This window comes from Hemitrygon akajei, chromosome 18 (assembly GCF_048418815.1).
Source record: "Hemitrygon akajei chromosome 18, sHemAka1.3, whole genome shotgun sequence".
Taxonomy (NCBI): Eukaryota; Metazoa; Chordata; class Chondrichthyes; order Myliobatiformes; family Dasyatidae; genus Hemitrygon; species Hemitrygon akajei.
The window spans coordinates 66598450-66613965 of NC_133141.1; positions in this window are offsets into that span (position 1 = coordinate 66598450).

A 15516-nucleotide genomic window follows, 5' to 3' on the forward strand; every position below is an offset into this window, starting at 1 on the left:
CCTCAGTGGAAAAAGCCTGTGTCCATTTACCCTATCTCCGCCTCTCATAATTTTATATACCTCTATCAAATCTTCCCTGAGTCTTCCACATTCCAAGGAATAAAATCCTAACCTATTCAATCTTTCCTTATAACTCAAGTCCTCTAGTCCTGGCAACAATTTTGTATATTTTCTCTGTACTCTTCCAAACTTATTTCCAACTTTCCTGCAGGTAGGTGATCAAAACTGCACACAATACTTCAATTAGGCCTCACCAACAACTTCAACATAACAACCCATCTCCTATCCTCAATACTTTGATTTATAAAGGCCAATGTGCCAAAAGTTTTCTTTACAACCCTATCTCCCTGTGACACCATTTTCAATGAATTATGGACCTGTATTTGCAGATCCCTTTGTTCTACAGCACCCCTCAGTGCCCTATCATTCACGGTGTAATATCTACTCTGGTTGGTTCTTCCAAAGTGCAATACCTCACACTCCACTGCATGAACTTCCATCTGCCCATTTTCCCAGCTGGTCCAGATCCCACTACAAGCTCTGATAGTCTTCCTTCTGTCCACTACACCCCCAGTCTTGGTGTCATCCACAAACTTGCTGATCCGATTAATCACATTATCATTCAGATCATTGATATAGATAACAAACAATAGACTCAGCACCAATCCCTGTGGCACTTCAACTGTCACAGGCCTCCAGTCAGAGAGGCAACCATCTACCACCATCCTCTGGTTTCTCACACAAAGCCAATGTCTAATCCAATCCTGCCTCATCTTGAATGCCAAGCGACTGATCTCACATGCAGGACCTTGTCAAATGTCTTGCTAAAGTCCATGTACACAACATCCAATGCCTTGCCTTCATCAACTTTCCAGGTAACTTCCTCAAAAAATCTATAAGTTTGGTTAGACACCACCCTCACCATGCACAAAGCCATACTGACAATCCCTAATCAGTCCACGTCTATCCAAATACTCACATATCCAGTTCCTTAGAATACCTTCCAATAATTTTCCTTCTACTGAGCTCAAACTCACCGGACTATAATTTCCTGGTTTATGTTTAGAGCCTTTCTTAATCAGTGGAACAACATTAGCTGTCCTCCAATCCTCCAGTACCTCACCTGTTGATAAGGATGATTTAAGTATCACTACTAGGGCACTGCCTCTCACAGGGTCTGAGGGAACATGTTGTCAGGCCCTGGGGATTTATCCCCCTTAATTTGCCTCAAGTTAGCATATGCCTCCTCCTCTGTAATCTTTATTGGGTCCATGAACTTGATGCTGCTTTGCTTCACTTCTATAGACTCTGTTTCCATCTCCTGAGTAAATAGGAGTAAATGCATATACAAAAAATCCATTTAAGATCTCCCCCATCTCTTTTGGCTCCACACATGGATTACTATTCTGGTCTTCCAGAGGGCCAATTTTGTCCCTTGAAATCCTTTTGTTCTTAACATACCTGCTGATTCTCTTAGGGTTCTCCTTCACCTTGTCAGCCAGAGCAACCTGATGCCTTCTTTTAGCTTTCCTGATTTCTTTCTTATCTTGCATTTCTTCTCTCCAGAAGTACCTCATTTGTTCCTACCTCCCTATACCTGCTACGCACCTCGATTTTTTTCCTTAACCACGGCCTAAATATCTCTTGAAAACCAAGGTTCCCTACACCTGTTACCTTTATCCTTTATTCTGACAGGTACATACAAGCTTTGTATTCTCAAAATTTCACTTTTGGACTCCTAGTTACAGGATCTCAACCTACAGACCAGACCCATCCTTTCCATATTTACTTTGAAACTAAACTAAACCTACACAAGCTTCTGTCACCTGCCCTGTCTCATTCCCTAATACTCTCTCTTGAGACTGATGAAGGAAACTTATTCACATTTGACATACTCTACCCCATCTAGTCCTTTTAAAGTCTGGGAGTCCTAGTCAATATGTGGAAAGATAAAATCTCCTACTATAGCAAGCTTATGTTTCTTGCGGTATAGAAACATAGAAACACAGAAGACCTACAGCACAAAGCAGGCCTTTCAGTTACTTTAGAAATGACCTGGGGTTACTGATAGCCCTCTATTTTTCTAAGCTCCATCTACCTATCCAGGAGTCTCTTAAAAGACCCTATTGTACCTGCCTCCACCACAGTTGTCAGCAGCCCATTCCACGCACTCACCACTCTCTGCGTAAAAAACTTACCCTTGACAGTGTACCTCCGCTATCTCCTCCAGTTCCATACACACTTCTGCACTGTCATACTTGATTGGTCTGATTCTCTCACGTCTTATCCTCTTGGTCTTCACATACTTGTAGAATGCCTTGGGTTCTTCCTTAATCCTGCTCTCCAAGGCCTTCTCGTGGCCCCTTCTGGCTCTCCTAATTTCATTCTTAAGCTCCTTCCTGCTAGCCTTATAATTTTCTAGATCTCTATCATTACCTAGTTTTTTGAACCTTTCATAAGCTTTTCTTTTCTTCTTGACTAGATTTTCAACAGCCTTTGTACACCACGGTTCCTGCAACCTACCATCTTTTCCCCGTCTCATTGGAACGTACCTATGCAAATATCCCCTGAATATTTGTCACATTTCTGCCGTACATTTCTCTGAGAACATCTGTTCCCAATTTATGCTTCCAATTTCCTGCCTGATAGCTTCATATTTCCCCTTATTCCAATTAAACTCTTTCCTAACTTGTCTGTTCCTAACCCTCTCCAATGCTATGTTAAAGGAGATAGAATTGTGATCACTATCTCTAAAATGCTCTCTCACTGAGAGATCTGACACCTGACCAGGTTCATTTCCCAATACCAGATCAAGTACAGCCTCTCTTGTGGGCTTATCTACATATTGTGTCAGCAAACCTTCCTGAACACACCTAACAAACTCCACCCCATCTAAACCCTTTGCTCTAGGGAGATGCCAATCAATATTTGGGAAATTAAAATCTCCCACCACAACAACCCTGTTATTATTACATCTTTCCAGAATCTGTCTCCCTATCTTCTCCTCGATATCCCTGTTACTATTGGGTGGTCTATAAAAAACACCCAGTATAGTTATTGACCCCTTCCTGTTTCTAACTTCCACCCACAGAGACTCCGTAGACAATCCCTCCATGACTTCCTCCTTTTCTGCGGCTGTGACACTATCTCTGATCAACAGTGCCACGCCCCCACCTCTTTTGCCTCCCTCCCTGTCCTTTCTGAAACATCTAAAGCCTGGAACTCTAAGTAACCATTCCTGCCCCTGAGCCATCCAAGTCTCTGTAATGGCCACAACATCATAGCTCCAAGTACTGATCCACATTCTAAGCTCATCCGGTTTGTTCATGATACTCCTTGCATTAAAATAGACACATCTCAAACCATCAGTCTGAGCACGTCCCTTATCTATCACCTGCCTATCCTCCCTCTCGCACTGTCTCCAAGCTTTCTCTATTTGTGAGACAGCCACCCCTTCCTCCGTCTCCAGTTCGGTTCCCACCCCCCAGCAATTCTAGTTTAAACTCTCTCCAATAGCCTTAGCAAACCTCCCTGCCAGATATTGGTCCCCCTCGGATTCAAGTGCAACCCAACCTTTTTGTACAGGTCACACCTGCCCCAAAGGAGGTCCCAATGATCCAGAAATCTGAACCCCTGCCCCCTGCTCCAACCCCTCGGAATATAAGATATTGTTCCTCCAACCTGAGTTTTGCTTCATCTTGACAGTAGAGGAGGCCATGGATAGACATATCAGAATGGGAATATCAGAATGGGAATGGGACGTGGAATTAAAATGTGTGGCCACTGGGTGATCCTGCTTTCTCTGGCGGACAGAGCGTAGGTGTTCAGTGAAACGGTCTCCCAGTCTGTGTCGGGTCTCACCAATATATAAAAGGCCACACCGGGAACACCGGACGCAGTATACCACACCAGCCGACTCACAGGTGAAGTGTCGCCTCACCTGGAAGGACTGTCTGGGGCCCTGAATGGTGGTGAGGGAGGAAGTGTAAGGGCAGGTGTAGCACTTGTTCCGTTTACAAGGATAAGTGCCAGGAGGGAGATCGGTGGGAAGGGATGGGGGGGGATGAATGGACAAGGGAGTCACGTAGGGAGCGATCCCTGCGGAAAGCAGAAAGGGGGGGGAGGGAAAGATGTGCTAAGTAGTGGGATCCCGTTGGAGGTGGCGGAAGTTACAGAGAATTATACGTTGGACCTGGAGGCTGGTGGGGTGGTAGGTGAGGACAAGGGGAACCCTATCCCGAGTGGGGTGGTGGGCGGATGGGGTAAGAGCAGATGTGCGTGAAATGGGAGAGATGCGTTTCAGAGCAGAGTTGATGGTGGAGGAAGGGAAGCCCCTTTGTTTAAAAAAGGAAGACATCTCCTTCGTCCTGGAATGAAAAGCCTCATCCTAAGAGCAGATGCGGCGGAGACGGAGGAATTGCGAGAAGGGGGTGACATTTTTGAAAGAGGAATAGTCCAGGTAGCTGTGAGAGTCTGTAGGCTTATAGTAGATATCAGTAGATAGGCCGTCTCCAGAGATGGAGACAGAAAGATCAAGAAAGTGGAGGGAGGTGTCAGAAAAGGACCAGGTAAATGTGAGGGCAGGGTGAAAGTTGGAGGCAAAGTTAATGAAGTCAACGAGCTCAGCATGCGTGCAGGAGGCAGCGCCAATGTAGTCGTCGATGCAGCGAAGGAAAAGAGGGGGACGGATACCCGTACAGGCTTGGAGCATGGACTGTTCCACAAAGCCAACAAAAAGACGGGCATAGCTGGGACCATACGGGTGCCCATGGCTACACCTTTGGTTTGGAGGAAGTGGGAGGAGCCAAAGGAGAAATTATTGAGAGTAAGAACTAATTCCGCTAGACGGAGGAGAGTGGTGGTAGAGGGGAATTGGTTAGGTCTGGAATCCAAAAAGAAGCGGAGAGCTTTGAGACCTTCCTGGTGGGTTTGGACGTCCATGGTGAAAATAAGGCGGTGGGGGCCAGGGAACTTAAAATCATCGAAAAAATTCAAAGCGTGAGAAGTGTCACAATCATAGGTGGGAAGGGATTGAACAAGGGGGGATAAGACAGTGTCAAGGTATGCAGACATGCGCTCGGTGGGGCAGGAGCAAGCTGAGACAATCGGTCTACCTGGACAGGCAGGTTTGTGGATCTTGGGTAGGAGGTAGAAACGGGAAGTGCAGGGTGTGGGAACTATGAGGTTGGTGGCAGTGGATGGGCGATCCCCAGAGCTGATAAGGTTGGTGATGGTATGGGAGACAGTGGCCTGGTTCTCCTTAGTGGGGTCATGATCAAGGGGTAAATAAGAGGAGGTATCAGAGAGTTGTCGCTGTTCCTCAGCCAGGTAGAGGTCAGTACGCCAGACTACAACAGCTCCCCCCTTATCAGCAGGTTTTATAGTGAGGTTGGGATTGGTGCGGAGGGAGCGGAGAGCAGAGCGTTTGGAAGGAGTTAGGTTGGAATTGGAACACGGTGTGGTGAAGTCGAGACGGTTGACGTCCCGTCGGCAATTAGCAATAAAGAGATCCAGAGCAGGCAGAAGACCAGAGTGGGGTGTCCATGAAGAGGAGGAGGGTTGAAGACGGGAGAAGGGGTCATCGGTGGCGGTGGGAGAGTCCTTGCCAAAGAAGTAAGCTCGGAGACGGAGCCGGCAGAAGAAGAGTTTGGCATCATGGCGTACACAGAACTCACTGATGTGTGGGTGAAGGGGGACAAAGGTGAGGCCCTCACTGAGGACAGAGCGCTCTGCCTCAGAGAGTTGAAGGTCAGATGGGATGGTAAAGACCCAGCACGGATAAGAGCTGGGATCAGAGGTGGGAGGGGGGATGGAGTCTGGTAGTGTCAGTGGAGAGGGAAGGGTTGGGGTGAGAGGAAGATGGAGCCACCGTCCAGGAGCTGACGACGGCAGGAGGCAGTAATCATAATATGATAGAATTGATCTTACAATTCTATTGTAAGAATAGGGAGAGGGAGAAGCTAAAGTCAGATGTATCAGTATTACAATGGACTAAATAGGCAACCATAGCTAAAAAAGGAAATTAATGCCAACACAGAAGCAAAATTAAGGGCATATAATAGAGCAGGTTGACTCTGTGGTTAAGAAGGCATATGGTGTATTGGCCTTCATCAATCGTGGAACTGAAGAATTTAATTTAGGAGCCGAGAAGTAATGTTGCAGCTATATAGGCCCCTGGTCAGACCCCACTTGGAGTACTGTGCTCAGTTCTGGTCGCCTCACTACAGGAAGGATGTGGAAGCCATAGAAAGGGTGCAGAGGAGATTCACAAGGATGTTGCCTGGACTGGGGAGCATGCCTTATGAGAATAGGTTGAGTGAACTCGGCCTTTTCTCCTTGGAGTGACAGAGGATGAGAGGTGACCTGATAGAGGTGTATAAGATGATGAGAGACATTGATCATGTGGATAGTCAGAGGCTTTTTCCCAGGGCTGAAATGGTTACCACAAGAGGACACAGGTTTAAGGTGCTGAGGGGTAGGTACAGGGGAGATGTCAGGGGTAAGTTTTTTACTCAGAGAGTGGTGAGTGTGTGGAATGGGCTGCCAGCAACGGTGGTGGAGGCGGATACGATAGGGTCTTTTAAGAGACTTTTAGATAGGTACATGGAGCTTAGAAAAATAGAGGACTATGGGTAAGCCTAGTAATTTCTGAGGTAGGGACATGTTCGGCACAGCTTTATGGGCCAAAGGGCCTGTTTTCTATGTTCTATGTTTCAAAAATTAGTGGGAAGTTAGAGGATTGGGAAGATTTAAAAACAACAGCAGGTAGCTAATAAAGCCATAAGGAAGGAAAAAAGGAAACATGAAGTCAAACTAGCAATAATATCAAAGACCATACCAAAAACTCTTCGATATATAGGGTAGACATCAGGCCCTGTGAGAACCATCCCACTCCAGCTCCCCAAAGGAGACAGCAAACTCCAGTAACTCAGGCCAGCTCACCCCTGGGGCAGGAATCAGATTCTGAGGATTCAGAAAATGGTGTGATAGTGGTAGAAGATATATCAGAACAGGGTGTACAGAGCCTTGAACCTAGCCTAGACAGCATATCTTCTGAAAATGTGACACCTTCTGGGAAGGAGACTGGGGAGCCGACGACTGCTAATGCAGGGGCGGAGGTTGGTAGCCCTCCTGGGGCAGCACCCCGCAGGAGTAAATGAGTAAATGCTGTACAGCACCCTAACCCACATCGTGAACCAAGGTCAGTCCTTGCTGAGTCCGGCAGCAGTGTCTGAGATACTGGCTAGTCTTAGTTCAGTTCTCTTTAGAGAAGCAGTTAAGGAGGTTAAAAGTAGTGAGTGAGTAATCGAGGACGATTACTTGAATGCAGGGGAGAATGTAAGCAGGTGACCGTCGAATCTTATTCAGTATCGTTAAAGGTGTACTCAGGCATTCATCCGGGTAATGCTAGAATAGGTGTCCGTGCCTTTAAGTGGAGATGGTGATGTCATTACACACGCGCAGGATAGTGGGGAGACCATTTTGTTTTCTGCTGCAGAAGCTGGTGGGGCGTTGGAATCAAGTTCCCCCAGAGATGCTGGGCATGGTGAGGAAAGGTGAGCATTAATTTACAATATCCATGTGAATTTGTTTATGCTTGTTGGTGAATTGAGAATATCGGTAATTTGACATGTTTTACATGTGGATGCTTTAGATTTTCAGAGTAATGGACTCGATGCTGGATAGCGTGGCTTGCAAAGCTCCTCACCAGCCAAGCAGGTCAGTCTTCCTGTAATTTAACTACCAGGAATTTAATATTGTGTGAAAGTTGTGCCAAAGCGTACCTTTTGTCTAACTTTATTGTATCATGACTGATTGTGCATGTAACAGCGTAACGTGAATGTTTAGTCTCTGTTCGGGAGTTCAGCACGTGTGTACTAAAGAGTAGTAGACATCCTAGATGAGATGTATTCGCTTACATTTTTCACTGCAATGTATAAGGTCCAGGGTTGGGGGGGATTCTAATGTTGTTTGTATTGTGTTCCTTCAGAATTGCCACTACCGTATTAGTACCGTATCAGTTTTGTGCGATTTTCTTTGTATTTTTATACTGCATACGCAGTTAAAGACACAAGGTTGAGACACAAGTGTGTGGATCGAAGGTTAAACGGAGATTATAACGGCAGGACCTGATTGTAAAGTCGTTTGTTTTGTTTTAAGACCCTCTTCTGGCACATAAACATCTAAAACAGATAATGGAATTAAAACCCGAAAAAGTAGTTGTTGTCCTGAGTGTGCATAATGTACTGGTTAGGCACAGGAGTACATTCAGCCAGAGACTCATTCCACCGAGATGTAACACTGAGCATCATAGGAAGTCATTCCTACCTGTGGCCATCAAACTTTACAACTCCTTCCTCGGAGTGTCAGACACCCTGAGCCAATAGGCTGGTCCTGGACTTATTTCCACTTGGCATGATTAACATACTATTATTTAATTATTTATGGTTTTATATTGCTATATTTCTTCACTATTCTTGGTTGGTGCGGCTGTAACAAAACCCAATTTCCCTCGGGATCAATAAAGTATATCTGTCTGTCTGTCTGTCTGTACTTTTCCCTGGGCCACAACATATAAAGAGTAAAAGAGAGGCAGGAATAGACATTGGAGCACTGGAAAATGATGCTGGAGAAGTAGTAATGCAGACAAAGGAAATGGCAGATGAACTGAATAAGTATTTTGCATTGTTCTTCACTGTGGAAGACACTAGCAGTTTGCCAGAAGTTTGAGAGTTTCAGGGGGCAGAAGTGAGCACAGTGCTATTACTGAGAAGAAGGTGTTTGGGAAGATGAAATGTCTGAAGATAGATCAGTCACCTGGACCATATGGACTGCATTCCAGGTTCTGAAAGAGGTAGCTGAAGAGACATTAGGAATAATCTTTCAAGAAGCAATAGTTTCTGGCATGGTACCAGAGGACTTGAAAATTGCAAATGTCATTCCACACTTCAAGAAGGGAGGGAGACATAAGAAAGGAAATTTATAGGCCAGTTAGCCTGACCTCAGTGGTTGGGAAGATGTTGGAGTCGACTCTTAAGGATGAAGTCTCAAGGTACTTGGAGGCACATAATGAAATAGTCTGAAGCCAGCATGGCTTCCTGAAGGGAAATTTTGTCAGACATATCTGTTCAAATTCTTGAAGAAATAACTAGCAGTATAGACAAAGGATTATCAGTGGATGTTGTATACTTGGATTTTACAAGGAGCTGCACATGAGACTGTTTAATAAGATAAGATCCCATGGTATTATTGGAAAGAGACAAGCATAGATACATGATTGGCAGGAGGCAAAGAGTGAGGATAAAGGGAGCCTTTTCTGGCTGGCTGCCAGTGAATGGTGTTGTTCTGCAGGGGTCAGTGTTGGGACTGCTTCTTTCTACCTTATCTGTCAATGATCTGGAGAACAAATTGATGGCTTTGTGGGCAAGTGTGCGGATGATATGAAGATGGGTAGAGGGGCAGGTAGTGTTGATGAAGAGTCTGCAGAAGGACAGACAGATTGGGAGAATGAGCAAAGAAGTGACATGTGGAATACAGTGTCGGGACGTGTAGACTTTGGTAGAAGGAATAAAAGTGCTGATATTTTCTTAAGGGGAAGAAAATTCAAAAATCTGAGGTGCAAAGGGACTCGAAAGTCCTTGTGTAAGGTTCCCTAAAGGTTAATTTGCAGGTTGAGTGGGTAGTGAAGAAGGTACAGAAATATTAGCATTCATTTCAAGAGGGCTAGAATATAAAAGCAAGGATGTAATGATGAGGCTGTATAAAGCACTGGTGAGGCCTCACTTTGAGTACTGCAAGGAAATTTGGGCCCTTTATCTAAGAAAGGATGTGCTGGAGAGGGTTCAGTGGGCATTCATGGGAATTATTCTGGGAATGAAAAGGTTATCACAAGAGGAGTGAGAAATTCCAGGGAGTACAGGCCCTGAGCCATCAGACAGATGCAGCATATATTCAGCAAAAGCAGGTCCTGTTTGACAAATTTACAGGAACTCTTTGAGCATAGAATGAGCCCAGTGGATAGAGGGGAACAGATGGACGTTATTTACTTGGATTTCCAGAAGGCGTTCGATAAGGTGCCGCATAAAAGACTTCCGTAAGATAAGGATGCATAGAGTTGGGGGTGATGTATTAGCATGGATAGAGGATTGGTTGACCAGTAGAAAACAGAGAGTTGGGATGCGTGGGTGTTACTCTGGTTGGCAACCAGTGGTGAGCGGTGTGACACAGTGCTGGGCCCACAGTTGTTGATAATATACATTAATGATGTATATCACTAAAAAATACAGAGAGTATACAGAGAGATATAGATAGGTTAAGTGAGTGGGCAAGGGTCTATCTGGCATATGAAATACAATGTTGGTAAATGCGAGGTCATCCACTTTGGAAGGAAAAATGGAAGATCAGATTATTATTTAAATGGTAAAAGATTGCAGCATGCTGCCGTGCAGAGGGACTTGGGAGTGCTTGTGCATGAATCACAAAAGGTTGGTTTGCAGGTGCAGCAGGCTATCAAGAAGGCAAATGGAATGTTGGCCTTCATTGCTAGAGGGATTGAATTTAAGAGCAGGGAGGTTATGCTGCAACTGTATAGGGTACTGGTGAGGTTGCATCTGGAGTACTGTGTGCAGTTCTGGTCTCCTTACTTGAGGAAGGATATACCGGCTTTAGAGGTGGTGCAGAGGAGGTTCACAGGTTGATTCCAGAGATGAGGACAGACTGAGTCGCCTGGTAGTGTACTCGCTGGAATCTAGAAGAATGAGAGGAGATCTTATAGAACCATATAAAATGATGAAAGGGATAGGTAAGATCGAGCCAGGTGAGACGAGAACTAGGAGACATAGCCTCAAGATTCGGGAGTAGATTTAGCACGGGGATGAGGGGGAACTGCTTTTCCCAGAGGGTGGTGAACTTGTGGAATTTTCTGCCCAGTGAAGCAGTGGAAGCTACCTCAGTAAATATATTTAAGACAAGGTTGGATAGATTTTTCACAGTCGGGGACTTACAGGTTATGGAGAAAAGGCAGGAAGGTGGAGATGAGTCCATGGCCAGATCAGCCATGATCTTATTGAATGGCAGAGCAGGCTCGACGGGCCAGTTGGCCTACTCCTGTCCCTATTTCTTATGTGATTTAGAAGAATGAGGTGGGGGGGGGGGAGGGTCTCATTGAAACCTATCGAATGTTGAAAGGCCTAGATAGAGTGGATGTGGAGAGGATGTTTACTATATTGCTGGAGTCTTGGTCCAGTGGGCACAGCCTTTGAATAGAAGGATGTGCACTTAGAACAGAGATAAGGAGGAATTTCTTTAGTGGTGAACCTGTGGCATTCATTGCTACATGTGGCTGTGGAGACCCCATCATTGGGTGTATTTAAAGTGGAGGTTGATAGGTTCTTGATTATCAAGGCATGAAAGGTTATGGAGAGAAGACAGGTTGAGAAGGAAAAAGGATTAGCCATGGTGAAATAGTGGAGCAGATGAAATGGGCCAATTGGCCCAAGACTGTTCCTATGTTTTATGATCTGATGGAGTGTCATTGCTACTATTAAGGAGAAGGTGCTTGGGAAGCTTAAAAGGATGAAGGTAGATCAACCATTTGGACCAAATGGACTAAACCCAGGGTTCTGAAAGAGGTAGCTGAAGAGATTGTGGAGGTATGAGTAATGGTCTTTCAAGAATCAATAGATCTTGGGGACTAGAAATTTGCAAATGTCACTCCACTCTTTAAGAAGGGAGGGAAACAGAAGAAAGGAAATTATAGTCTAGTTAGTCTGACTTCAGAGATTGGAAAGATGTTGGAGTTTCTTATTAAGGATGAAGTTTGGGTACTTGAAAGCACATGATAAAATAGGCCAAAGTCAGCATTGTTTCCTTAAGGGGAAATGTTTCCTGACAAATCTGTTGGAATGCTTTGAGGAAATAACAGGCAGGATAAACAAAGGAGAGTCAGTGGATGTTGTTTATTTGGATTTTCAGAAAGCCTTTGATAAGGTGAGCACATGAGGCTGCTTAACAAGAGCTCATGGTATTGCAGGAAAGCTAGTAGCATGGATGGAAGATTGGCAGAGATCAGAAGACAAAGAATGGGAATAAAAGAGGACAGCTTGACTGCTGGTGACTAGTGGTATGCCATGGGAGTTGGTGTTGAGACTTGGAAGCCTTTGTGAGGGATTCCCTCAAGGTTAACTTGCAGGTTGAGTTGATGATAAGGAAACCAAATTAAATGTTTGCATTCATTTTGAGAGGACTGGAATACAAAAGCAAGAATGTAATGCTGATGCTTTTTAAAGCAGTGGTCAGACCAAATTTGGAGTATGGTGAGCAGTTCTCAGCCCCTATAAAAAATGTTCTGGCATTGGAGGGGGTTCAGAGGAGGTTTACAAGAACGATCCCAGGAATTAAAGAGTTAACATATGAGAAGCATCTGATGACTCGAAGACTGTACTCCATGGAGTTTAGAAGAATGAGGGGGGATCTTATTTCAATCTATCAAATGTTGAAAGGCCTAGATGTGGAGTGGATGTTTCCTACAGTGGAAGAAATTAGGACCAGAGAGCACAGCCTCAGATTAGAGGGGCATCCATTTAAAACAGAGAGGTGGAAAAATGTCTTCAGCCAGATCATCAAGAGTAACAAGGAGAAGGCAGGAGAATAGGGTTGAGAGGGATAATAAATCAGCCATGATGGAATGGTGAAGCACACCTGATGGGCCAAATGGCCTGATTCTGCTGCTATGTCTTATGGTCTTAAATCAAGAAACATTTGCCACCGTCCAGTCTGCCGGCTCCTCACCTGTCATGAATGATGAATCCAATATCTCAGCCAGTTCTCCCGCAAAGGGATAGAAATAATAGACTCAGAGTTATACAGCTTGGAATCAGGCCCTTCAGCCCAAAATGCCTCCTTGAGCTAGTCCTATCTGCCAGCTTTTTGCCCAGATTCCCATGAATGTTTCCTACCCAAGTGTACCCACAGCTACTCCTTCCTCAACGATTAGTAGAGTTAAGAGCCTCTTTCCATCAGGAAAGCTAACCAACACCTCTACTTTCTGAGGAGGCTGAAGAGAGCTGGACTATGCACATCAGTACACACATCCTCCTACAGGTACACAGTAGAGAGCTTCCTAACATGCTGCATCCCTGATTGGGACTGAAACTGTACTGTGGTGTACTGGAGGACTCTGTAATGGGTAGTCGAAACTACCTATGGTGTCACTACCCTGGGGAAAAGATTGTGACCACCCACCTTATAATTTTATAATTTTATAAACATCTATAAGGTCACCCCTCAGCTTCCAGAATTCCAGGGGAAACAATCTCAGCCTATCCAGCTTCTTCTTATAATCCAGCCTCCACCCTGACCCAGTTACATCTTGCGAATCTGTTTTGCACCCCCGTCAGCTTATCAGATCCTCTCTTTGGCAGAGACCAGACTGTACACATTGCTCTGAATGTGATCGCCAGCAGTGACAGGCTTATTGTAGGCAACACTCCCACCTAGTGGTGTCTGCTGCACTGACGTGCTCCAGTGGCCAACACTCCCAAGTTCCCTGCCGTAATGACAGTTCGCTTGTGGACAACACCCCCACCTGGTGGTGTCATTACGCAATGACAGTTACCCTGTGGACATCACTCGGGAGAAAGCGAGCAGTGAGGTCATGGACAGAGGGATCTGATAATACAGATCTATAATTCTTTGAAAGTGGCATAACAGAGATATAGGGCCGTAAAGAGAGCTTTTAGCACATTGACCATAAATTAAAATAAAGTTCAACGTTCATTTATTCTCAAAATTATATAACTTTAAGATTGGGCTGCTTACAGAAAGCCACAAAACAAGAAACCCAAAAGAACCCACTGAAAAAGGACCAATATCCAATGCACAAAGAGAGAAAAAAAACAAATCATGCAAAAAATAAAGCAAATATTCAGAACGAAATTGAAGCCTGGAGCAGACGGAGCAGGCCTGTAGCCACGGTCTCAGTTCATCACACAGATGGGCAAATTGCTGCAAAGCCCACAGACGCTATGCCAGGAGCAGCCAGAGAACAACACGGCCTCAACCTCGGCAGTGCCGAGGATAGAACCAGCCCCAACCCTCGCTTCTGGTCCAGACACCCTGCCTTGTCAGTCCATCTGGCCCAGCACTTCAATTGTCTTAGCACCGAATCGTTCCCACACTTGGACCCGGGCCCTGCCACAGCAATGCACTCCTTTAGGAGGCAATGTTTAGAAGGATTGCCTTTGGGAGGGATGATAAATCAGTTGTTGGGATTTTGGGGGTCAATACATGTAATTACTGCTTGGGGCCTACGGTGTTCATTGATCCTGTGCTGTTGCTAAGGATCTGCTCCCAGGGTGATGTCAACAAAGGCCCTTCAGTGATGTCAGACACCCCCCATTTGAGCCTGTCTGAAGATGGTGTCCAATGTCCAAATGCAGACTAGGAAATCTGCTGTCTTTAATACTCAGGCAGTGTCCAAATAGTCCAAATCTAGAAGTGTAAACAGTTTTATCTTGTAGTAATCATCAAGATGGTGACATGCGTTGATGATTTGGAGAATGTAGGTGGAACATTTAGTGAGGTTGTGGATGACACCAAAATTGGTGTGAGGTGAAAGTGAGGGATGTCTAAGGTTACAATGGATTGAAGACCAGCTGGGAAAGTAGCCGGGAAATGGCAGGTGGAACTGAACTCAACAAGTACAATGTGCTAGATTTTGGGATGTTAAACCAGAGCAAAACATACAGAGTGAATGACAGGGCCCAGGGAGAGTTACAGAACAGAGAGACCAAGGGATACAAGTACAGAGTTCCCTGAAAGTGGCCACACAGGTAGACAGGGTACTGAAGAAGGTGTGCACAGGTTCTCATGCAGGTAAGTCTGTGACTAAGTGTAAATGGTCCTGTCATTGTCCAGTTGAAACATGGCATCAATTCACCAACTCAAATCCACTTAAAAAAAAATCGTAAGGAAACCATATTAATTAACTCAAATCCAATGATAGTAACGGGTGAATGAACCCAACCTTTTCTCAAAATCAAATCGAGGATCAAAAGTTCAACTTCTAATTTTCTCCAAACTAAGACATAGCATCACCTGAGAAAACCATTGTATCAAAGTAGGAGTAGAAACATCTTTCCATTTCAACAAAATAGCCCTTCTGGCCAATAATGTAACAAATGCAATTACATGTTTGTTTGATGGAGAAATACCATGAATATATTGAGGGACTATACCAAATAAAACTGTTAATTTATTAGGTTGTAAATTAATTTTTAAAGCTTTAGAAATTGTAGAGAAAATAGACTTCCAAAAATGTTTCAATACAGAACACGACCAAAACATATGTGTCAATGTGGCTGTCTCCATTTTACATCTGTCACACTGACTATCAACATTAGGAAACATTTTAGACAGTCTCTCCTTTGTCAAATAGTAACAATGTACAATTTTAAATTGAATTAAAGAGTGATTGGCACAAATCGAAGAAGAATTGACCAACCTCAAAATCCACAA